General features: G+C 35.6%; 1 pseudogene; it reads right to left on the bottom strand.

Annotated features, from left to right (window-relative positions):
- Positions 1-2,923: 2,923 nt before the first annotated feature.
- Positions 2,924-24,308, bottom strand: LOC471309 (pescadillo homolog; annotated as a pseudogene).
- Between the last annotated feature and the right edge of the window lie 2,513 nt (positions 24,309-26,821).

Raw genomic sequence — 26,821 nt, 5'->3', positions numbered from 1 at the left:
ACATATAAAAAAGTCATTTTGATTGCACTTTGGAATCCAGGGGTTAAAATGTACAGCTTGTATGACTTCAGTTAAATAGGCTGTCAACTGTCCAGGCAACTGCAGTACAAAGCTAGGCATGCCTTTAATCTTCAAAGAAAAAAAAAGTAAGGAGAATAAATTCAGTTATTAGCTTGAAGGTAAAAACAAATGAAAGGATAAGGTGAAAGCAAGCAGTATTAGAGTTCATAGATTTCTTATTAGAAATTCGAAATTACATTATCAGTGTATGGTAATTATATATATACATATGCATATATATATACATATGCATATATATATACATATGCATATATATATATGCACACACACACACCATACACATGCACTCACATACAAGTACACTCGTGGGTAACTTAATGACAGAGATAATTTCGGAGGAATGAATCCTTGGATGACGTCCTTGCTTATGCAGACATCATGGAGTGCACTTATACAAACCTAGATGATATAGCCTAATACACAACTAGGCTGTGTGGTATGGCCTGTTGCTCCTAGCTACAAACCTGTATGGCATGGGATTTGTGAATCTAAACATATCTAAGCATAGAAGAGGTACAGTAAAAATACAATATAAAAGATAAAAAATGGTACACGTGTATAGGGCACTTATAATGGATGAGAACTGTAGTATTAGAAGTTGTCTGGGTGAGTCAGTGAGTGAGTGGTGAGTGCATGTGAAGACCTAGGACATTACTTTACACTACCGTAGAATTTATAAACCCTGTCCAGAGGCTACACTAAATTTATCCAAAAAACATTTTCTTTGTTTAATAATAAATTAAACTTAGCTTCTGTAACTTCTTTATAAAGTATTTAATTTTTTTTGCCTTTTTTACAACAATGCTTAGCTTAAAACGCAAATATGTTGTACAGCTATACAATTATTTTTCCTGTATTTCCTTATTTTATAAACATTTTCCTATTTTTTGATTTTTTTTTTGTTTACTTCTTAAACTTTCCTGTTAAAAATTAACACACATACACATTAGTCTAGGCCCACATAGGGCCAGAGTTATCAATGTCACTGTCTTCCCTCTCCTCATCTTCTCTCAGTGGAAGTTCTTCAGGGGCAGCAACATACATGGAGCTATCGTTTTCTATGACAACAATGCCTTCTTCTGAAAGACCTCCTGAAAAACTTGCCTGAGGCTATTCTATAGTTAATTTTTTTAAATAAATAGGAGTATACTCTAAAATAACAATAAAAATCATAGTATAGTAAGTCCATAAGCCAGTAACATAGCCATTTATTTTCATTATCAAGTATTATGTACTGTGCCTTATTGTATGTGTTATACTTTTATATGACTGGCAGGGCAGTAGGTTTGTTTACACCAGTATCACCACAAGCACATGAGTTTCTGCTACAGCAATCTGACAATTATATCGTCACTAGGCAAGAGGAATTTTTCAGCTCCATTATAATCTTATAAGACCATTGTCACCTATGCAGTCAATCACTGGCCAAAACATCATATGGACAGCATGACTCACCATTTTCCAATGATAAATTACATAATTAAGTAAATTATTAGCAACAGAACTAATTGTATAGTTCTGAACAACTAATTAAAATATTTGCTTTGAGAATATATAGGTTAGTCCAGGTTTGATTATTTTATTTGTACCTATGAAAATATTTGTTTTACTTTTATAACTTGCATAGCTTTTGCATAGTTTTGATATAGCCATAAAATTAATAATTATGTCAAACTTATATCCTTGTAATATTCATAATGTCTTATTTTTTAGAATCATTTGGTCTTTACAACACTGTCAATTCAAAGACAATCTTATTTTTTTAATGTATTTATTTTTATCTAATTTATTCTTTAGATTCTAAATGCACTTTTGGGATTACCTTAGTAATTTATGCATTTCAAAAATGATTCTTTTGGTGGGTATATGTGCCAAGACAAGCTAGTTTTTTACTAAATATTTCCTATTTTTTAATCTTTTAAATATACTTCATCGCCATACCTAATATTTTTGTATTTTTATTACAAACTACAAATATGCATTGCTTGTATTTTAATTTAAAATTTAAATTTGTTAAACAAATGTATATACATACATTTTAGTCCAAAAATTTCACATGGCTACTCCATTCGCCATGCAAATTTGTATGTCCAGACAGTTTCTTCCAACATATTTAAATAATATATTTAATAACTTTTTTGAGTTCACTACAGAGTTTGACAGATAGAAAATCAACTATCTGGGGGCTAAGGTAAAATTTAGTTATCTTACTATTGCACCCAATGGACTCACATACACACACACATAATATTTTTTCCTATTCATCTAATATAGATTTTTTTTTACCTTAACCTCCATCATGGTTATATAAGTCCTTAGATTTTTTAAACTTTTATTGTACTCTATTCTTTAAAAATGTACAATATGCTACAGGTTTGTTATACTTCAATAACAGGGAAATGAATTAATTAAATTAATTGGGTAAATAAATTAAATGACTTACTTTTAGTGAATCTATTCCTTTTCTTCACAATTGGCTGCAAAAGTCCAGTCGTTTAATAACAATTGCTACCCACACCCTTAACCCATCACAGCCTGAGAATCATGGGACACACTGTGTGGGAGGGAGCCGTGGAAAGCCAGGATGAACGGGGACAGCATGTGAGGGCCTGGTCAGGCACCTGCACCTCGTGTCACTGGCTTCTGGGAGCACAGAATCAGGCTGGGCACAGAGGCCTCTTCTCCACCCAGGCACCAGCAGGGGAGCTCCATTCAAAGGAAGCCAGAGCTCCCCGCCAGGCTAGCCAAGGAGCATGAGGGGCCAGGCCTGGCTGGAGGAAGGAAGAGGAGAAAAGAAGCGACTCTGATCTGTCACCACACTTCGGTGCTCTGGCCTGCCTCTGCCACATCCAGCTGCTGGGGATCTGGCCTCGGCCCTCTGAGGGGCCACTGGCACTCAAATCGGCCTTGATTTTTCGGCCTTCTTCTCAGATCTCACTGCCTCATCATGGGCTTTCTGCTACTTTGGTAGCTTTTTGGCCTCTTGGCTTTTTCGCCTTTTGTCAAACATGATCTTCTGGTACAGGTACTTCTCCGGCTTCTTCATCATCATAATGGCCAGGCGCCTGGCCTCGCTCTCCTCCTCCTGGGCCAGCTGCTGCTTCTTCTCCAGCTTCTCGTGTCCTGCTATCACCCTGGGCTTCTTCCCCTCCGTTCTCTGCTCCTCCGGTGCTGCCAGCCAGGCCTTTTCCTCCGTTTCCGAACCACTCTCCCCTTCATTTTCTCCCCCTTCATCACCATCACCTTGGTTGTCTTCCTCCTCCTCCTCTTCTGACTCATTCAAGTTTCCTGGGTCCTCTCCCCGCTGCAGAGCCAGAAGCTTCAGCTTCTCAGATGGGATGTAATCTCCTTCCTCCTCAGTCACAAAGGGTGAAGAATGTAGGGGTAGCTGCATTGCAGGGAAGTACTCTGCTCCAGGGAAGTGCAGTCTAGCGTTCACGGAGTCAAACAACCACTGGGGCTCCACGTAGTGTCTGCCAATAACTGAGGTCTGCTGCCCAGGCCAGTCGACAATCTGGTGGGTGCTGCATAGGTGGGACCCATGCACAAAGGCTTTTCCCAGGATATGTCCCCCGCCAAAACTCCTGATGACGAAGGCTAGGGCTTCAGGGGACACCTGTCAGTTAACGAAGAACTTCAAGCCCTCAAAAAGCTTCTTGTGCTTCTCCTGCGCCTCCAGCTCCTTCCTGTGGTCCTCCTCCTGCACCGCCAACTCCCCATTGGCGGGAAACTCATCCACCTCGGCCTCTTCCTCTGTGGTAGGCACCACCGCGCGGGCCAGGCTGGCACTGAGGGCCTCCAGTTTCTCCACTGGGCTCTCTGAGTCCAGCGCGTAGGTGCCCTCACTGGCTTTCACCTCTGCTTGGGCCTGACCCTCAGCTTGAGGGGATAGTGAAAGTTGAGCGACTGGCAGAGGCTGAAGTTCATCGATGAAGCCCAGTAGGGTGCTGTAGAACTAGGTGAAGGTGGCCATGACTCTGTAGTCCACGTCTGTCCGGTGGTCGTGGGAGAAAGCACAGGGGGTGATCCACACGATGGGCTGTGCCAGCACCTCAGCCTGGTAGTAAATGCGTTTGATGGACAGGAAGACCTTGCTCGGGGCACAGGCAGCGATGATGTAATACGTGAACTCCGCTGCGAGCCTGCAGCACAGCGGAACGATCTGCACATGGCACTTGTCAGTCCGGGGGAAGGTGGAAAAGGGGAAGCACGTGGAGAAGGCGGCGCCGCCCAGGTACCCCCGGGCGTCGATGAATGTGGGGTACCGTTCCTTGATGATGTGGTCATGTTTGTAGTCGGCCTTATTGTCCTTTAGATGTTCCACGGTGTTCCGCTCGCTCTTCTCATAGGCCTCCCGGGGCTTCCGGACAGACACCTTGCATTCCCGGACCTTGTTGACGATGAATTCTTGGAGGAGAAACCTGATATCTTCGATGAGGTAAGAAGTTTGGGCCGCAGTAGCACCTTTATTAACCTTCTTCTCGTGTTTGGGTTCACGGGGATAAATGCCCATCAGGGTGCACGGCCGCCTCCAGTCAGCCATGGTCAGGGGGAGCTTCTTTCGGGCTTTGCTTCCGGTGTTGTGGTTGGCTGGCGAGCCTCGTTCCTGCTGCTGCTTCTCAAGGCCTCCTGTAGCTCCATGTTGAGGAGCCCACGAGTGCCGCGGACTGACAGTGCCACTTCCTCCGCGAGTCTGTATTTGTCCTCTGGTAAAAATCTTTTACTCTCTAAATATAAACCAAACTTTATATTAATTAATTTTGTAACATTCAGTCTTCAGTTTTAACATTTAAATATATATTTCAACTTCGGGGATAAAAATGTATTACAAAAAATGTTTACATTGCCTTTTAATGACCTATAGGCTACTCTATTATGGTTCAAGTAACTATTACTTTATTGAAAAAAATTATTTAATGGTCTCATTCCTACAAAGTTCAAACAACGTGTTATTCAGTATCATTGTCTTTCTGAAACTGCAAGCAGTTTTTGTTTTTGTTTTTGTTTTCTATCCCACTGGGCACATAAAGAGATAACTAAACAGCCATAGGACAGTACAGAACAAATGTGGGCAAAAGTCAAATCTACAAATGACGAACTCTTCCCTTTATATCCAACCCAATAGGTGAGCACCTTTAACTTATTTTTAGAACAATTATTTCGCAAATACAAAAGCAAAAACAATGCATATACTGAAACACAAACAAGAAAATAATATATAGCATGCAATAATTAGAAAGTTCCCTTTAGACATCTCATTTGCCATGTAAATCTTCTCCTCAGATTTAACCATTGTTAGCATTTTGGTGCATGTAATGTTTACCTTTTAGACCATTTAAATTGCATTCACACGATTTCTGCACACATATGTTCATATATTTTATTTTGCAACTTTCTCTTTTTTGTTAAGCAAAATGCCATTGATATATTTCCAGGTCAGTACTACCCATCTACCTTGCTGTGTATAATGGTTCCAGAGTATTTCTTACTATGACCAGAGCATACTTTATTGAATCATTTCTCTACTTATAAATATTTATTTCCTATACCAAACATTCAGGATTTTTTTATACAGTATTAACTAGAAAAATTTATATGGTCAAATTCTTAAACATTTCTCAAATCCTATGTAGGATTCCCTTATTCTCATTTATGCTTTCAATGTTTCTTCTGAATTTCTCCATTAAAACATCTCTCACTTCAATTCAATGATATATTTATAAGTTTATATGCTACTCTATTGAATGAGTTGTTTTTTGGCAACTGAGTTTCCAAAACACTATCTACTCTCAGGAAATTTATTTTGAGTTCAAGGGTAAATGAATAAATGAATTTCTCATCGCCAAGTTACTTTTGTTCAGTTGTCAAATTATTTTATTCATTTTCTCTTAGTTAAGGCTGTCAAAATTAACCATTGCTATCTTATTTTTACTTTTTCCTTTATGCATAGCCTGGTAATTTTCTCCTCTGTGTTTTTGAAATTCATTTGTTCGTTCAGAACCAATTGGACTAGAAGCTGGAGAAAGCAGGCTAGGGTCAGAACTGCAAACTCTCTGTCCTCATAATCTTAAGTGTAAGAGATGAGAGACAAATAAAAACATAGGTATGTATGTGTAAATGTCCATATATTTTATGAAGAAAAACTGGAGCATTATAGTAACCTATAACAAGGAGACATAATTTGTCAGTTACCATATTGTGCAAAACCTTGTATGTAAAAATTTGGGGGTGTTATGCTAATAGCATTGAGATCAGTTTAATGTTTTTATACACTGAGGGGACATGTTCGGGTTGTCATTTTGGAAATATAACTCCAGCTGTAATATATAAAAGAAGCTGAAAAGGGTAAAAACAAATGTAGGAATGTAGGAGGGTGTTGCATCAATACAGAAAAAAAAAATGGGATGATAGTTTGGATACAAGTAGTAAGAATGGAGATGGAGAGAAGTTCTTAAATACATTGGTAATATTGGCAGGACTTGATATGAGACTAAATATGGGGCTATCAAGGAAAGAGAATTTGGCAAGGATTGCCTGCACCTTTTTAAATTTTGGCTTTAATATCTGAATAGATGACAGAACAAAGATTGGTTTGATTGAAAAGATAATGAGCCCAGATATGTAGTTGGGTTTTGGGTTCCTTTAAGGAATCCAAGTTGTAGATACTTAATAAGTAGTTGTATACACTGATCTCAAATTAAGTAGGTTTTCATATGTATGAGAGGAGTTTGAAAACTCTAGCTTCAAGAAATAGCAAAAATTGAAATATACAACAATAATTAATGGAGAAGGATTAGCAGTGTGAACAAAATTATCCATACAATTGTGAAACTATGGTTCCTTCTAAAACTTTCCACAGATAAGTAATTATCAAAAAGTCTATATAAAAACAATTAGAGAATGTTGAAGTACTATTTTAGCATGTCTGAATTTTTGACAAAGAAAATTAAAATATAAAGTTTTGGTGTTTATTTTTATTTGCTGTGTTTTTAAAATAAGCTTTAGCCCACCTTATGGAGTTCCTTCTTTGGTATTTTGCATTTCATAAATATGACTTTATGACAACAAAAATAACCTTCAATTCATGGTACATTGATGAAAAGGAAGAAAGGTGAGGGGACAATATTACATAACTTGATTTAGAAATGCATGGATGATTTCATTTTTATTTTAACTTTTATTTGAAAACTGAACCCAGATAAGGCCATATTTACTCTACTCCATATAGAGTAGTTCAAAGATAGGATTTCTCAAAGCAGAGCTTTGATGCTTACTCTGAATCAGTGGAAAGACATTTTATTCAAAAGTCGAAAGTGTGCTTTCACTTCTGTTATTTATGACTGCTGTCTCACAATGTCATCACCTTCCATGAAGCATTATATCCCTCTGACTTGTTGCAGGGTAATAATGCAAAAATATATGTAATAAAAACTGCCACATAGTTCCCCAAAAAATACAAAAAATACTAGCTTTTTTCATTGTATAATTTTCCACACATACAGTTTCCATTCAAATTGCTGGTCAAGTTTCAATAATTTGTTCACATTTAAGCTTAATGCTCCCTGGGACGTCTACTAATCTTTAATAAAAGAACAAGGTAATTGGTTCATTTACAGTTTTATTCATTTAGATTTCATCAAGAATATTTTAGTAAGAACTGTATTTTATTTGAAGAAAAAGTATTTTTCTTCTTAATAGGTGATTTCACTTTAAATTTTAAATAGGAAATATAATTGACCCTTCTTCAAAGGAATGGAATTTGTATTTAAAAATCTGAGTCTCCTTTTGAAAAGAGAGCATTATGTTTTTTCCTAAAGTGTTAAGCACACAGACACACATTTTATATATTTATATATATACACACATGTTTTATATATTTACATATACACACATTTTATATATTTATGTATATACACACACCTATTTTATATATTTACGTATGAGATTTTTTACATTTATATATATTTATATGTGTGTGTGTGTGCATGTGTGTGTGTATTGTATGAGGTTAGAGAGAGAACAGACTTCAGCTAACATCCTTAATGCGCTGATATACAAGTTGAAGATTTGATCAAAGTATCAGTTATTTGAATTTTTAAAATATGCACTGGAGATTCGTAACTGAAATTCTAATGCTGAATATGTTAAGGATAATGGACAGTAAAATAAAAGGAACAATGCATTCTTGGAATAAAGAAAGGATAAAGAGTCAATCATTTTTCTTTTAAGCCTATCTGGTTGTCTAAAATTGACACAGAGAATTCACTCTTCTTGAAGAGGACTCTGAATGTGAATGATTAGCATTACAGGAAAACCTAAAAGCAAGAGCAGTCCCCGACCACAGCATTACTGATTTGCATTCTACCTAAAATTATACTCTGATAGCTGTTCAGACTCCCGTCCTGTGCTGCAAAGTTTCCTCAAGTATTTGTCCTGCTCCTCTTAATATCTATAAAATACATCTCAATAGATATTTTAAGCTGACCTCTGTTATGTTTATGACAAAATATACAGAACAGCAAATAATTTGAAGAACTCAAGGAGAAAAGAACCCCTAACACTTCAGCAGTACAGAAAATAACCAGAATCTATCTCATCATATATTCATCCAGTCACTAATTTAACACCTGTTACATGTCAGGCTATATCCTTGGGATATATTGGTGAGCTAAATACATTGGTGAGCTAAACAACAGTTTTTACATATGTGAAACTTAAATTCTAGCATGGCATAGAAAACATTTCATGTTCCGATATTTTCTGTTTGTACTAAAATATATAGGTAAAGCAAATATTATAATAAGCACCATAGTGACCAAGATACTTTGTCTTCAGTTGGCCACATTTAAGAGCATCTTTCTGTATTTGGGCATCATTCAGAGTTCATCAATATCAAGTGACTGCTGTCACAACTAAAGAAAAACTATGCACATTTGAAGACAGATGTAGTGAATGTCTGTATATTGCTTTAAAATCCATGCACCAGACTCCCATATTATCCAATAATGGCAATTTTGGACTCTTTTTGCAATGACTTTATAAATCCTTGCTTTAGGTATATTTGGTTTTTGGGGGGTGGGGGTTGTTTGTTTCGTTTTAGGCTGTCATCTCTGTTCACAGTCTAACACAGTGTTTTGTAGGATAACATTGAAGACATATTGTATGGTCCAGGGTGTGGAAGGAATAAATATTTGACTGTATATATTCTTACTTTATTCCTGAAACTTGTGGAAAGCAACAGGAAAGAGGAAATCATGAAGCCAGAAATCTTTAAAAATCACTATTTACAATGTCAATAAAATACAGCATGATTCCCTGTGCTTTTGTTATGTTGTAGGAAAAGATGTTTAAGAAGACATAAATTTATTTGAACTGCTGAGATTTTCTGACAATTTTTATCTCTTTTACCATCCAAGTGTAAACAAGATAAAAGAAATATTATGCTTGCATTACTGTAGCATTGGCAGGGATAGGTTTTATGAATGTTATTGCAACTAAAGTTTTTGGTCATTGCAAGCAAATTGATCAAGTTCAACATTTTGAATTTTGCAAACCATAGAAGCAAGAGTTACTTTCTCATCCTGCCATCTTTCTACTTAATTATAGAGGCAATAAAGTAACTTCGTTTATCTGATGATGATAAACTAATTTATATGGTAAACACCCAATGCCTATTATGTGGCAATAATGATGATTACCTGCTAATGTTTCTTATAAACAGTTTCATAGAGCTTAGAAGGCTTCTATTCTTAAATTATTTTTGTCTCATGTGAACCGTATTTCTCATATGAACCGTATTCATTGGAACAAAAAAACTCAACTCTTTTGGAAGAGCTCTGACATTTGGTGCGATTCTTTAACATACTGTTTGCGAGGACCCAATGGAATTAATGAGAGTGATGGAATTTCAGTCCCCAGATTTGATTGAGTGAATGATAATAGAATTTAGGAATGGAACACAATGGGGACAATGTTGAAAATAGGTTATCTGAAAACAGATGTACACATTTTGGAGTCAATATTCTTGCATTATCTCTTTTATTATTATACTTTAAGTTCTGGGGTACATGTGCAGAATGTGCAGTTTTGTTACATAGGTATACACGTGCCATGGTGGTTTGCTGCACCCATCAACCCATCACCTACATTAGGTATTTCTCCTAAAGTTATCCCTCCCCTAGTCCCCCAACCCCCCGACAGACCCCAGTGTGTGATAGTCCCCTCCCTATGTCCATGTGTTCTCATTGTTCAACTCCCTCTTATGAGTGACAACATGCGGTGATTAGTTTTCTGTTCTTGTGGTAGTTTGCTGAGAATGATGATTTCCAGCTTCATCCATGTCCCTGCAAAGGACATGAACTCATCCTTTTTTATGGCTGCATAGTATTCCACAGTGTATATGTGCCACATTTTCTTAACCCAGTCTATTATTGATGAACATTTGGGTTGGTTCCAAGTCTTTGCTATTGGGAATAGTGCTGCAATAAACATACATGTGCATGCATCTTTATAGTAGAATGATTTATAATCTTTTGGGTATAAACCTTCTCAGAGGAATAATGTAACTCACTCATTTAGTCTCTAAGAATATTTTTTCCTAATTTTTCACTTTAACTTGTTTTTCTCTCCAGTTTTAAGGGCTTCTCAATATTTTAGTTATACTTGATAGAGCCTGATAAAGGAGTGGAGCATCTTCTATTGGACAACTCTCTCTATAGGAGTAACTGCCAAAAAAATTTAGTGGCTAAAAATTTGACTTTATGATTCTGTAGGTAGATAATTTGGGCTGGATTTACTAGGCAGTTCTGATTTGAACCAGACATGGATTATCTCATTCTCATGCATCTGCAGTTAAATGGTGGGCCAGCTGTGACTGGTTGGTTATGATGGGTGGGACATCTGGGACCAACTTGCTCTTCTCTCTATGTGTTCTTTTATCCTACATTAGCCTTGCCTAAACTCATTCCCATGGTAGCCCTAGAGTTCCAAAGCCTCATTGTGCCAGCACTTTAAATATTCACTTGCATCAGGTTTTCTACTGTTCCACTGGCCTAAGCAAGTCATAAGCCTTGCCACCTTTCAAGAGATTTTAACGTAAACTTGACCTCTTGATAACTGGAGCTGCGGAGCATTTATCTTTTTTTTCCCCAGTCTACCATATTCCCTTTGAATAAAGCCACTAGGAATTTAATATTTAAGTCTCAGAAGTTCCTGTATTGAAGTGGTCACTTGAGGATAGGAGGGGCACTGAATTCTTCAATGTATATGTCAACATATTGATGTAAGACACAGGTTTCAGCATGGGCAGAGTTCTAAGGAATAAGGAAGTTCTAAGGAATTAGGGAAATTCAAATATTTTTATACTGTACTAGTAAAGGAAGTAAGATTAGGGTTTGTTCATAGAAAATGCTGCTGGGTCCATGAATAAGTAATGAGTATCTAGAAAGGCCAGCCCATGGGTGACTCAACAGATATCCTAAGAGGACTCTCAAAGGTTTCTAAGCAAATAGCTGCTGAGGTTTGCACTTCGGAAAGATCATTCTGGATGCATCATTTGGTAGTAATCAAGACTGAAATCCAGTAGACATTTAGTTGACTGTTATTTGAGTAAGATTCTGTCGTAGGTGCTGTTTGTTCTCCACTGGATCTCCTGTTAGCAGGATGATGTGCTTATCCCCCAGCTATTGTAAGTGCTGCCTGCTAATGGCTCACAGCTACCCCAGTTCCTAGATAATTGCTCCAGCTAGCAGAAGCCAACTTTGTTGGAATGTTATGTACACACCTACTCATACTGAGGCAGTGTCCATTCATGAATATTGATACAGGGGCAACTTTCCCTCAAAGGGGCAAAACACAACAGTAAGATTTCTATTTCAGAGGCCTCATCCTCCAATGTGGATTCAGCCCAGGGTATACTTTACCAGGATTAATAGTCTTGCTTGACCCTTCCCTTTTCCTTTCACTCACTTCAGACTATATTTTTTTTTATTAAAAGCTATCCTTCAGTATATAACTACTACCCAAATCTCTGTCTCAGCCTCTGCTTTTAGATATCCTAATCTAAGATACATGTTATTACTTCCTGAAGTAAGCAACATGCATATTTTTTATCATCAAACAGAATATACAGCATATGAGCACAGAGCCCTTTCTCAGACCTTCTCTTGGGTTCTCTCTTGGTTTGATGCTGTGAAGAGTCCTCATAAAGCACTACTTATCTGACTCACTGAGCACATGTTCTGTGATGGGGTCATCAATTTTTTTTTTTCTGTAAAGGTCAAGTAGTATATGTTTTTGGCTTTATAGACCATAAAATCTTAGTCACAGCTACACAACTCTGCTATTTTTGTGTGAAGAGAGCCTTAGATAATACATATAGAAAATGACGAATGGTGTAAGTAAATAGTGGCTATAGAATTATTCCTTACACGATTGTTTCTTTTTCTTACTTGAATTTCTATGACACCACCCTCATAAACAGGTAGCATCTATCCCATTCATATTGCTGATACGACATTAAAATTTATGAATAGTTTAATTTATATGTGATATTACAACTGCACAAAGAATGCTTATTTTTCTCTGCTCCACTTGATTGTAGGGAATGCAGACATACCTCATTTTATTGCCCTATGAAGATATTGTATTTTTTACAAATTGAAGATTTGTGACAAACTTGTGTCAAGCAAGTCTATCGGCATCATTTTTTTCAACTGTATATGTTCATTGTGTATCTCTGTATAACATTTTAGTAATCCTTGGAATGTTTCAAAAGTTTTTATTATATCTGCTATGATGATCTTCGATCAGTGATCTTTGATGTTACTATTGTAATTGTTTTGGAAAGCCACAAACTATGCCCATATAAGACAGGAAAAATAATCGATAAATGTTACATGTGTTCTGACTGCTCCACTGATCAGATGTTCTCCTCATCTCTCTCACTCTTCTCAGACATCTCTATTCCCGGAGTCACAACAGCATTGAAATTAAACCAATTAATAACCCTACAATGGTCTCTAAGCGTTAAAGTGAAAGGCAGAGTCTCATGTCTCTCACTTTAATTCAAAAGCTAGAAATGATTAAGCTTAGTGAGGAAGGCATGTTGAAAGCCAAGACAGACCAAAAGGTAGGCCTCCTGCACCAAACAGTTATCCATGTTGTAAATGAAAAGGGAAAGCTCATGAGGGAAATTAAAAGTGCTACTCCAGTGAACACACAAATGATAACAAAGTGAAATAACCTTATTGCTGATATGAAGAAAGTTTTAGTGTTAAATTCTTAAGCCAAGTCGTAAACCAGAGCAAAACCCTAACTCTCTTAAAATCTATGAAAATTAAGAGAGGTGTGGGAACTGCAGAAGAAAAGTTGGAAGCTAGGAGAGGTTGGTTCATGAGTTTAAAGAAATCATCTCTATAACAAAAAAGTGCAGGTGAAGCAGCAAATGCTGATGTAGAAGCTGTATCAAGTTATTCAGAAAACATACCTAAGATAATTAATGAAGGTGGATACACTTATCCACAAATTTTCAATGTGAATGTAACAGCCTTATAGTGGAAGAAGATGTCATTGAGGACTTTCATAGCTAGAGAGGAAAAGTCAGTGTATGTCTTCAAAGTTTCCAGGGACAGGTTGACTCTTTTCTTACAGGTTACTACAGCTGTTGACTTTTAAGTTGAAACCAATATTCATTTACCATTCTGAAAATCTTAGGGCCCTTAAGAATCATGTTAAATCTACACTGTGCTCTAGAAATGGAATAACAAAACCTGAAAGACAGCACATGTATTAAATCCAATGTCAAGACCTACTGCTCAGAAAAAAGATTTCTTCCAAAATATTACTACTAACCAACACTGCATCTGGTCATCCAAGAGCTCTGGTGGGGATGTATAAGAAGATACATATATGATTTCATGCTTTCTAACACAACACCAATCCTTCAGTCCATGTATTAAGCCATAATTTTGATTTTCAACTCCTATTATTCAAGAAATGCCCTTTATTCAGGTTATCCCTGCCATAGAGAGTGATTCTTCTGATGGATCTGGGAAGAGTAAATTGAAAACCTACAGAAAAAGATTCACCATTGTAGAAGCCATTAGGAGCATTCATGATTCATGGGAGAAGGACAAAATATTAACATTAACAGTAATTTGGAAGAAGTTGATTCCAACCCTCAGAGTTGACTTTGGTGTTCAAAACTTCAGTAGAGGATATGTTAATAACTATAGATGTGGTGGGAAGAGCAAAAGAACTAGAAGATGTGACTGAATTCCTAAAATCTTGTGATAAAACTTTAATGGATAGAGTTGCTTTTTATGGATGACCAAATAAAATGATCTCATGAGTGGAATTTACTACTGGTTAAGACACTACAAACCTTGTTAAAATCACAGCAAATGATTTAGAATAGTGCATAAACTTTGTTAATAAAACAGTGGCAGAGTTTGAGAGAATTTACTCCAACTTTGAGGTAAGTTCTGTGGGCAAATTCTATCAAACAGCATGATATGCTACAGAAAAATCTTTCATGAAAGAAAAAGTCAGTTGATGTGGCAACCTCACTGTCTTATTTTAAGAAATTCTCACAGCCACTCCAGCCTTCAGCAACCAACATGGTGATTAGCCAGCAGCCATCAACATCGAGGCAAGATCCTCCACCAGCAGAAATATTGTTTGGCCTAAGGGCCAGAGGATTATTAGTGTTTTCAATAATAAAATGCATTTTAATTAAGGTATATATTTTTTAAGACATACTGCTATTGCACAGTTATTATAAAGTATAATGTACACATAACTTTTTTTTTTTTTTTTTTGAGATGGATTCTCACTCTGTCGCCCAGGCTGGAGTGCAGTGGCAGGATCTCGGCTCACTGCTAGCTCTGCCTCCTGGGTTCATGCCATTCTCCTGCCTCAGCCTCCCAAGTAGCTGGGACTACAGGCGCTCGCCACCACGCCTAGCTAATTTTTTGTATTTTTAGTAGAGATGGGGTTTCACCATGTTAACCAGGATGGTCTTGATCACCTGACCTCGTGATCTGCCTGCCTCGGGCCCCCCAAAGTGCTGGGATTACAGACCTGAGCCACTGTGCCTGGCCAACATAACTTTTATATGTAATTGGAAATCAAAAAAATTCTGTGACTCAATTGTGATATTTGTTTTATTGTGGTGGTCTGAATCTGAAATCACAATATCTCAGTTAGTCTTTTTCATAATATCAGACAATAAAAAAGTTAGTCTTTTCCTCTCTTCCTCCTTGTCTGCCTTCTCCTTCCCTTTGTGAGATTAAAGTTTTGAGTGATTTCCAAGATGATAAATAAAACTGAGGGAAATATTCAGTGACAAATTCAAAATATCCTAATATAACTTAAAATATGTGTTTGCAGACCTCACTTAAAAACATTTAGCACTGTTTTACCATTTAATATCTTTTTCTGACAAATCTTATTAAGCTTCTTGATTGATTTTCACTTGAAATTATTAAATACAAATTTTACATTTTATGTTTTCCTAATAGCTTAATAATCCCCTCCTACATTAAGGCTAAGCTAAATACATTATAGTAGTAATATTTTTCTCTCAACTCACTTTTTTAATGAATCTGGAATGTTGCTAAGCTGACATTAGGACAAAAGAAGTCTAAAATAATATGTTACGGAACCTTGTGAGATGCAGTTTGATCTGTGTGGTTTTATGATATATTTCATATTGTGAATTATTTTCATTTTGTTCATTCATTAATTTATTTCTACAACCAAATATGTATTGACAACTATTTACATGTTACTTGTTATAGATGCTAAAATGTGAAAAAAAAGATAAGAAATACAAAGATAGATAAAATATAATTTATTTCCTGGAGGAACTTAAAATCAAAGGCAGGGAAAAGAATAAAAAAGAACAACTCCAAACTAAGGCAAAGGTAAGTGACTGGACATATTTGAAATAAAAGGCTCATGGATTAAGATATTAAGAACATACCAAGTTGAGAAATCAAGAACCTTCCTTAAAGAAAACAATGCTTAAACTTCATCTAGAAAATAAATAATATTTTATCAAGTAATGATATTAAAGAAAGAGCACAAGGTAAAAGGGTGACCCTAAATTAGAGCATAGAATAAATTCAGCTTGAAACATGTTAAGAAATAAATGTATACCAATTACATTTTGGTATACAGTATTGATAGAGAAAGACGGTATTTTTGGAATGGTGGTAGCAGGAGCTCTGCGGACTCTCCCTAGAGTAACAACCATAATTGGTAGAAATTATGAAAACAAAACAAAAAGGAACTTTTAGTTTTTTAAAATTATTCTATTTACATTATTAAATAGATAGTTGATTATTTATATCTAAATGAGAGTTATAAATGTCACAGCACCATGTCCCTATGGGCTTTAAAAACATGGCTGTTTTCCAGATTTTTTTTCCATAATACAAAATATTATGTGTGGTCACACCTTATAAATTTATAAAAATCATATTAAAAAATCCTGGATTCTAGCTGCCAAGAATGAAATTTAAATGTGCTATCTAGCCAGATGCAGCTGTTCCCTGGCCCATGTTCCATATATGAAGGTTTGTCTGATTTGAATCAATAACTTCTGCTGAAGATAAAATCAGATTAGATGGTCACACAAGGCTGAGGACCCTAAAAGGAAACTGCTTGGCAAAATGAGTTGTTTCACCTGCATAGCCTGGGAGGCCTTAAAGCCTCTTTAAGCAGCTGTGAAGTGTCATTTGAGCAATCGATCTACTTTTTACTCTGTGTCTCCATGACACCTATTAGCATGGTTTTTATATGTTTCTGTGATACCTAATAACACAGTGTGGAGAGCAGAGGCAAGAAGCTTTCAGAATGGTAGAGAAGTCAGTCTCCATTTTTCTATCTATTGGCAGTATTGTAGATGAAAAAAGTGTGTTGATCAAAGTTTGATATATGCTGTTTGATTTGATTGCTCTTGAAAAAAGTAAAAACCTATTTTAGTAGGCCTAATAATTTGCTGGTAAAATTAAGTTGGATTTTCTAAGAGTTTTATACACTTGACTAAACACTTCCATAGTGACACATACCGTGTCTTATAATAACTTTAAGGTCAGAGGATTGCAATGTTCTATATTTAGAGCACATAGCCATCTTGAATGAGAATAAAGTTGATAGGTTTTTCAAATAACTTGCAGCAATCACTTTCTGTTTATCCAATACATCTTGCTTATTTATTGTATGAGTGTTTCAAAAGTTTTATACTCTTCAGATATTTAGTATTGTTTCAAGTGTAATTTTTTTTTTTTTTTTTGAGACGGAGTCTCACTCTGATGCCCAGGCTGGAGTGCAGTGGTGCGATCTCGGCTCACTGCAAGCTCTGCCTCCCAGGTTCACGCCATTCTCCCGCCTCAGCCTCTCGAGTAGCTGGGACTACAGGCGCCCGCCACCACGCCCGGCTAATTTTTTTTGTATTTTTTGTAGAGATGGGGTTTCACCGTGTTAGCCAGGATGGTCTCGATCTCCTGACCTTGTGATCCGCCCTCCTCGGCCTCCCAAAGTGCTGGGATTACAGGTGTGAGCCACTGCACCCGGCCTCAAATGTAATCTTAATATTCACTATTACTTAGAACATCAGACAAAGAAAAAAAGTATTATTCTGACTCTGACGCTAAGCATTTTGTTTACATTAAACAAGTCTGTATTTTCTGGATCATAGTTTATTCTGTATAATAGAAGAGAGTTTGGACTGAATAATTCCTACCATCTTCCCATTCTAAAAATTTATTTTTCTGTAAGCTTTTCTAAACATTAAGTAAAAGTTAAAGTATCTTAGGTAAATTTTGGTCTAAGATGAAGGGATAAGTACTTTTCTTGGCTAGACAATTCTCTCCCCTAAGCTAGTGGGTTATTTTTAAAACTATGAGTGGACAGTGAGTAATGTCTTAAGAGGAAGGCATCAATTAGAATGGCTCTGTAGCAAAACACCATTATAATCGTGACCTGCTATACAAGATATAGTTCCTATTGTATTTTATTTGCTCTGTTCATAAATTCACTCTTCTTTAATGGAATCAAAGATATTTGATACCTTTCCCAACTTCGATAAACAAAAAGGGGACCTGATCCCAGACAAGCTCTCTGGACCAATATTTTTTTCCTCAATTTTCTCTTTCCTAGGATATCATGCTCCTTCAAACATGAAACGCTGAACAGTGATGCCACCCAGTTTTAACTTTTTAATTGTTTTTCTTATTTGGGCCACTGAGCGTCAGGGTTTTTGTGTGTATATATATATATATGTATGTATATATATATGTATATATATATTTCTTGAAAAAAGTGTTACAAAGTAAACAAAAAAGGTAAAAATTCTGTTAATATTTTTATGTCATCATATAAAAAAAATCACACAATTGATCTCCTGTGTTATAAATTACCTCTTGCGAATCAATAGCCTAAGCCATGGTAGTTTTACCAATCCAGATGTTCACGGATGAGGGAAACATTGTCATATGGCAAATGGACAAGGAAGCGCCTTCAGCCTAACTGGGCAGGATTGTGCAAAGGCTTTCTGGCATAGGCATGTAGCAGGAAAAAAAGAAAAAATAAAAAGCATAGCTATTACTCTCAAGGAATTCACCACACAATCTGGGGAGATAACACTAACATACACTAAAAAATATTGAACAGCATAATGTAAGATGAGGTGGTGAATTGTACGGTACAAACTTTAAGTATTTCTCATCTTAGAAAATAACTCCAAGGCCAGGCATGGTGACTTATGCCTGTAGTCCTAGCACTTTGGGAGGCTAAAGCAGGAGGATTGCTTGAGCCCAGGAGTTCAAGATCAGCCTAGGCAACATAGTGAGAGCCCAATTCTACAAACTAAGTAATAATAATAAAAAAAGCCAGGTCCTGTAATGTGCACCTGTCATCCCAGCTACTTGGGAGGCTGAGGAAGGAGGATCACTTCAGCCTGGGAGACCAATACTGCAGTGAGCTGTGATCATGCCACTGCACTCCAGCCTGGGTAACAGAGTGAGATCCTGTCAGCTCCAAGTTAAATTTAATTTTTATTTATAAACTTAGTGTTATATCTATATAGATTATGTTCATGTTGTCCAATATGTATCAGCCACAGGAAGCTATTTAAAGTTAGTTTCAAGTTAAATAAAATTAGATATAAAAACAAATTTTTGGTTGTACTAGTCATATTTTATATTCCACATATAACTAGTAGCTACTGTATCAGAAGATTAAAAAAAAAACCACCAAACTTCTATTACTGAAGAAAGTTCTATTGAACTTGCTTAAATTTTTTTTTAAATTTGAGAAACTAATAAAGATAATAATGATTAAATTATTGAGTAGTAAACTAGATGATGCATTTAAAGTACTTAGTGTAGTGTTCATTAGAAAGCAAAAGCTGTATATGTGTGTATATATATGTATATATAATATATATGGTTATTGCCAATTATATGTCAAATAATATTTTGGATGAGTGATATATATTTCCCCATCGACCATCATTGCATTTTTATATAACAGAAAACTTGAAATGCATTTTGCAGATATAGAAATTAGACATGAAAAGATCATTGTATTAGTCAACGTTCTCTAGAGGGACAGAACTAATGGAATATATATATGTATACATATACGTGTGTGTGTGTATATATATACACATCCACATATATATATACACATATACATATGAGAGTTTATTAAGTATTAACTCAAATGATCATGAAGTCCCACAATAGGCCATCTGGATGCTGAGGAGCAAGGAGAGCCAGTCTGAGTTCCAAAACTGAAGAACATGGAGTCTGATATTCAAGGGCTGGGAGCACGACAGAAAGATGTAGGCTGGGAGGCTATGCCAGTCTCCCTTTCACATTTTTCTGCCTGTTTATATTCTAGCTTAGCTGGCAGTTGATTGGATTGTGCCCACCCAGATTAACCCAGATAAAGGGTGGATCTGCCTTTCCCAGCCCACTCACTCAAATGTTAATCTCCCTTGGCAACAACCTCACAGACACACCCAGGATCAATACTGTGTATCCTTCAATCCAATCAAGTTGACACTCAGTTTTAACCATCTAAATCATTCACGTTAAATCCTAAGCACAGACTGAGATTTCGATTTATATTTCCCAAACATAGAAACTCTTGTTCCTTTCCTCCGGATTTTATTCTCTTCCTAGATTAAAAAGAATGAGCAAAGCCTTGCATCAATTTTGAAAAATTGCTGAGGAAAGAAGCCACTACTTATTGAGCATCTCCTATCTGCCAGAACTTTCTTATGAATTTAATCACAGAAGCATGTGAGACAATTTTATATTCTCGAATCTAAAGATTATTTAGACTCAAGAGTTTAAATCACTTTTTAAGCTAACACAATAGGCAAATTTAACAACTGCCTTGAACACCACAGTTTGTTGTCTTTCTCAATTTTATTATTTTTTCCAGGCTAATTTTAAAATTTTTGTATAAGGTCAAATCTTTTCTCATTTCATCCTAAATCTTCCAAATATTTCACATTACTATTATAGTATTGCTATATCAAATCATATTATACCAAATAGTATATATTAAATGCAAATTGTGAAAACATAACACAAATACCTTAAAATGTATATATGTGTGTTTATATATATATATATGCACAAATATATATGTATATACAGTCATGTGCTGCATAATAACTTTTCAGTAACAGTGGAACACATATGTCCTCATGGTCCCATAGCATTATAATACTGCATTCTTACTCTTTTTTTTATGTTTAGATACACAAATACTTAATACTGTGTTGCAATTGTCTACAGTATTCAGTACAGTAACATGCTGTACAGGTTTGTAGCCCAGGAGCAATAGGCTATACCATGTAGCCTAGGTGTGTAGTAATACAATTTTGGGGTTTGTATAAACACACCTTATCATGTTCACACAAAAACATCACCTAACGATGTATTTCTTGGAACATATCTGTTGTGAAATGACACATGACTTAATATGCATATACACACATATAAATTGTACATGTTCAAATAGGATATCAACTGCAGACATATGCACAGCAATCTTTTATTAAATGGAATGGAGCACCCAGTAGTTTACTCTAACATTGTTTAGAATTCCATAAATAAAAACAGGCTATTTAAATTGATGAATATGAAATGTGCTAAGAGGAACAAACACAAAACATAATTATTAAATGGAAATGACAGGAAATCGATTTTTTAAAACCCTCCAGAATTTATTTGGACACAAGTTAAAAAGAAAACAGACATATTCAGCTAAACAAAATGCAGATGAATATCTGTTACATTTTTAATTTTAGCAAGTTTATGTCAACATATTTTAACACTAGATGTCAATATTTTAAATTCACAGACCAATGTTTGCTAAAAGATATTTTCATGATATTTTTATAGCACTCACATTCACTGCTAGACAATGTAATAAAACATGTAATGTTAGTAAAAGACAGTTATAATCATGTAACTTGTTCTATTTTTTATTAAGTAATTATATGCTTAGATGTTTCCAAAGATGGGCATTTGTCCACTGAGACTGATTGTAATGACCAACACTAGAAAAGCTGTGTTTGAGAGGGAGTAGTATTACCCATATTATTGTGTAGCCCTGTATTTTTCTCCTGTATCAACCACAGGAGTGAGTCTCAGAAAATAGCCTCCTTATAGGCAAGTCTCTCTCATTTCCCACTTTGCTTTTAGTGAGTAGTTTTGAAAAAGAAGCCTGTGCTTTTAGCTGCTTCATTTATCTCAACCTTTGTACCAACTGTGTGGGAAGGGCCTACCTAGCTTCCCTCCTGTTCTGCTTTTAGCCTGCTTAACAATTCCTGCCTTACTAATAAAATCTGTGGACACACATTTTCCTGCTTTCCATTTTTGTCCTACGTCTGCTATAGTTTCTAACCATGTGATTTAGACATAGGAATATTTGAAAGAAAATTTTAAGTTTATTTACTGTGTTCGTGGTTCTTTGTCTAGCAGATAAATGTCACATTAATTTTCTAGTAAAAAAAGATATCTCTGGAGACACATTTCAAATAGACCTTTCTCAAAGCCTTCAACATAATGAACAGAAATACAAAGCTAATGAAATTAATTGACAAACTAACAACTTAAATCCTTGTGAGTATAAATAAAGCTACCATTGAAGGAGAGTAATGACTTATCTATTTTTCATTGTGATTCCTAGTTGAAAACAAAATTTCTATTTTATCTAAGCAATTTTGACACATAAAAGATTCTTTAAATGTGCTCATATAATATCTGTTATTATCATGGTTTTCCAGAGTAAAAACATTGTATGAGCTTACAGGTAGTGCATTCATTGACAAAAGTTTTATTCAGGGCTAGAGATGGTGTCATGTCCAGATCTCTATTTCTCTTTCTCGTGTGGTTTGACAAGGAATAAGAAAGCCATCCCTAGGTTCTAGCAAGTCCTCTACTGCCTTTTTAAAAAGGGAAATAAAAGCATTGGTGTTTATTGAGCATTTTCAAGAAATGGCTTTATGCAGAGTCAGCTTACTGCTTTGAAATAGTCCATTTGGATTGTTTCAACAAGTTCACAGCTATTACCAAAGTGGGGATAGGAAATAAGAAACAGATGGAAATGTTAGAGGGAGAGGAAGCCTCCACATCTTTCAAATACACTAATTCAGACTGTGGATTTTGATAAATAATTTTCCCTTAAAGATTTCATGCTGGAATTTTGCCCTCAGGAAAATTTCACTCTATGCAATATTTGCCTTTCTTGGATTTCCCAAAATTTTTAGATTTGTGAAAATTTACCAGTATAAGAATAAATACTTACAAACAAATGCCACATGCAGATAGACATATTTAATGAACCAATATGAATTATTTCATTTAAAGAAGATACAAATAGGCCGCACAAGGTGGCTTATGCCTGTAATCCCAGCACTTTGGCAGGCCTAGGCAGGCAGATCAGGAGGTCAGGAGTTGCATACCAGCCTGACCAACATGGTGAAACCCCATCTTTACTAAAAATACAAAAATTAGCTGGGTATGGTGGTGCCACACCACTGAGTAGCTGTAATTCCAGCTACTCAGGAGGCTGAGGCAGGAGAGTCACTTGAACCCGGCAGGCGGAGGTTGCAGTGAGCCGAGATCACATCACACCACTGCACTCCAGCCTGGGTGATGGAGCGAGACTCCGTCTCAACAACAACAACAAAAAGATAAAAAAAGAAGATACAAATAAAATAAATAGAATCAAATGTCTTGTTTATCACCACATAGGGCAATAAACTATTATGAAACAAACTTCTGGGCACCTTTTATCTCATTGTTTCATTTTATTATGAATTTTTTTCCATAAAATATTCTAGCTACATTGTTACATCTTTTTAAGTGTCCCTATTCTCAAATTCAACTTTCCTCAGCCATGTGAATGTATTGGAAAAACATGCTTCTTCCCCTTTCAGTACTTTTAAAACTTTGAGTTATGTTTGGCAATCTTTTATTGAGCTCTTTCTTTGCCAGACATACTCTAAATACCAATGACTTAAGGATGATTAATAACTGATCATGTTCTGGTTTCTTATTATTTTGCAAGGAAGCGATCTCAAATCATTATATAAATATATCATTATATTATATAAATTATATTATTTAAATCATATAAGAACTAAAATAAAGAATGTGATAAGTAAAATGATAAGGGATTAAAAGGTACAAAATGGGAACTCTTCGCTTAGCTTCAGTTGACTATGGGTATGCTAGGGGTGCTTCTGGAAAAGGACTTGGCTTAGTCTAGCTGATGTCAACTGATCAGAAGGAGGCCATCATCAAATGCTCCCATTCCAATAAGTATATGCCACTCATTCCAGCCAGAGAGGGAGTTGATTTCCCATCCCTTGGATCCAGTATAGTTCTGAGTCTTGCTTTGACCAATAGAAAGTGGCAGAGGTCATACTGTATGACCTTTAGGCTTAGAAGTTAAGAGGCCTAACAGCTATTCTTTTCTCTTGGAAGGCAGTCATCATAAAGAAGTCTGAATATCTTGGTTGAGAGCTAGACTTTGGAAACAGAGAGGCCCTGTATAATAACAGACTAAGAAGTAAGGAAGACAAGCCCAGCCAGTCCCACAACTATTTCATTAATACCAGGTAAAGCAACAGACCTGCCAATGAAGCATCTTGGATCCTTTAGCTTTAGGTGAGTTGTCTCAGATTTCACCATGTGACGCAGACATGCATGAACTATGCTTATCTGCCTAAGCTGCAAAATCATGAGCAAATATATTTTTGCCATCTGAAGGAATTGATTGTGATGATTTGTTATGTAACAATAAACCAGTGAAAATGTGAGTATTCCATGTAGGAATAGAGGGAGTAGACAGTTAAGATACAATGATAAAGGGCATTCATTCCAGAGGGAAGAGTGGAAATAAAGGCATAGAAGCATGAAACTACTGTGTATGCCTGAATACATTCCAGTAGCCTATTAGTCAAAGTGGCTAGTGATAAGACGATTAACTTGAAAAGGTTTTTTTTTTTTAAGTAAATTTTCTAGGAGTAAAGAGATGACATCTCATCTCTGAAAATTTAATTGCTAAGATTGTTGCCGATACCACAACAATTGATAGAAATACTGTATCTTGCCAGTGACACGTTTTTGCATGTGTGTGCAAATAATGTAAAACATCCAATTCAGCAGGGATTATAAAGTGTAAAGTGTGGCCTAAAGACTAAACTTCTGGTCCAGTTTGTTGTGTGACTATAAGCAAGTTACTTAAATTTGCTGGTCTGCAGTATGTTTTAATCCATAAAATAAGGGAACTAAAATAAATTGTCCATAAAACCTTAAAGGATCTTTGAGCTCTAAGATTTGAAATCCATATGGGTAACACATGACTCTATACCTAATATAACCAGTTATTTTTTTTCTAAACTATGATCTCTGACTTAATTGGGTAACTTGAACTTGTTTGTCCAGCATTGGAAGACAGGCAAAACTATCTGGCTGTTTTTCTCCATACATCCTTTTTTGCTTTACATTATAAATGAATTCACTCTAAGACACATCTGTCCTGAGAAATTCCAGGTGTTCAGATAAGGTGGGCTGGAGAAAAATGAAGTGACATGGATTTGCATTCTAATATGTTATCTTGAAAACTAATAAATCTAACCTTTCTAGGCGGATGTATGGAGTTAAAAGTACTAATTGATCATGTTGGCACTAAGGTGTTGTTCATTCTGCAAAGGCCACATTAATTCAAATTGATGTGATTCAAATTAACCTTAATCAGCTTCTACACAGACGGTGATTCCATTACAGGATATATTGCAATTAGACTTCTCCTCTCTTTATCTGCCCCATGGCCTTATGAAAGGGTTTGAAATTTTTATTTTGCCTGTTTTGGTATTTAAAAAAAAGTTATAATAACCATTTGTTTACACATATCCTGTTATCATTGTTGGCTTAAAGATTGACTTTTTGCCGGTTTACTTTTTGGTTCTGTTTGCTCCAAAAATATCAAAATACTTGGGTTAGGGTGACCTTCGTTAATCTTAGACATGTTTTCTTTGCCTGAATGATAGGTTGCTATATGAGAAGACAAGTAAGCAGTAAATTGTAACAGCTCTCATTTTATATTAATAAACTAAATGCACTATGTTTAGGGAGTCCACATAATTAAGAAATGTATAAACTTGAACATAAATAGTAATACGGGATAAATGCACCTTTGAAAACGTGAGTTTGAGCGGGTTAAGATGTATGTTGCCTTAAAGAAGCATAGTTATTTCAATTTAATTATATAAAGTAGACAATATTTTATGTTATTCTTTCTATTTTGTTCTTACAGTAATGTTCTTGTAGTAATTTTGGAAGTCAATACTTTCCTTAAGAATACTAAAGTTTTCTTTTGGGAAAAGAGAAAAACTGAGGAGAGGAAACAAACTGCTCTTATACCTTCTTCCATGATCTTTGGATGAAGGTTAAGTTATGGGCCCCAAAAGTGGGCTAGCCTCATTTGGATAATACTCCATCCTAAGCAGTATGGTTTTGAATAAGTTGCTGAGACTTTCTGTGCCTCCATTTGTAAATGGTATAATAATACCTAGTTCATGGAATTGTTGTGAGAATGACATAAGTGAAAGTATGTATATTTCCATGTTCTATATAAACTGGTTTTCTACAAATTACAAAGCAACAACTAACCAAGTTAATTGAAATTGAGTACTTTATTCAAGTAATAAATATCTGGTATTTACAAATCAAAATTGAAAATCATAGTACATAACAAAAATTCATATATACAGATCAACAAATATAGTAATTTAAAACACCTTTTCCTTTGGTCTATGTGTCTGTTTCTGTACCAGTACCATGCTGTTTTTGTTACTGTAGCCCTGTAGTATAGTTTGAAGTTGGGTAATGTGATGCCTCCAACTTTGTACTTTTTGCATAGAATAGCCTTAGATATTTGGGCTCTTTTATGGTTCCATATGCATTGTAAAATAGTTTTTTTTTCCTAGTTCTGTGAAGAATGTAATTGATAGTTTGATAGGAATAACATTAAATGTATAAATTGCTTTGGGTAGTATAGCCATTTTAATGATATTGATTTTACTTATCCATAAGCACGGGATGTTTTTCCATTTGTGTTATCTCTGTTTTCTTTCAGCAGTGTTTTGTAATTCACATTGTAGATATCTTTTGCATTATTTCTGGGTATTTAATTCTTTTTT

Source organism: Pan troglodytes, chromosome 3 (genome assembly GCF_028858775.2).
Source record: "Pan troglodytes isolate AG18354 chromosome 3, NHGRI_mPanTro3-v2.0_pri, whole genome shotgun sequence".
Taxonomy (NCBI): domain Eukaryota; kingdom Metazoa; phylum Chordata; class Mammalia; order Primates; family Hominidae; genus Pan; species Pan troglodytes.
This window is presented reverse-complemented; position numbering and strand designations above follow the sequence as displayed.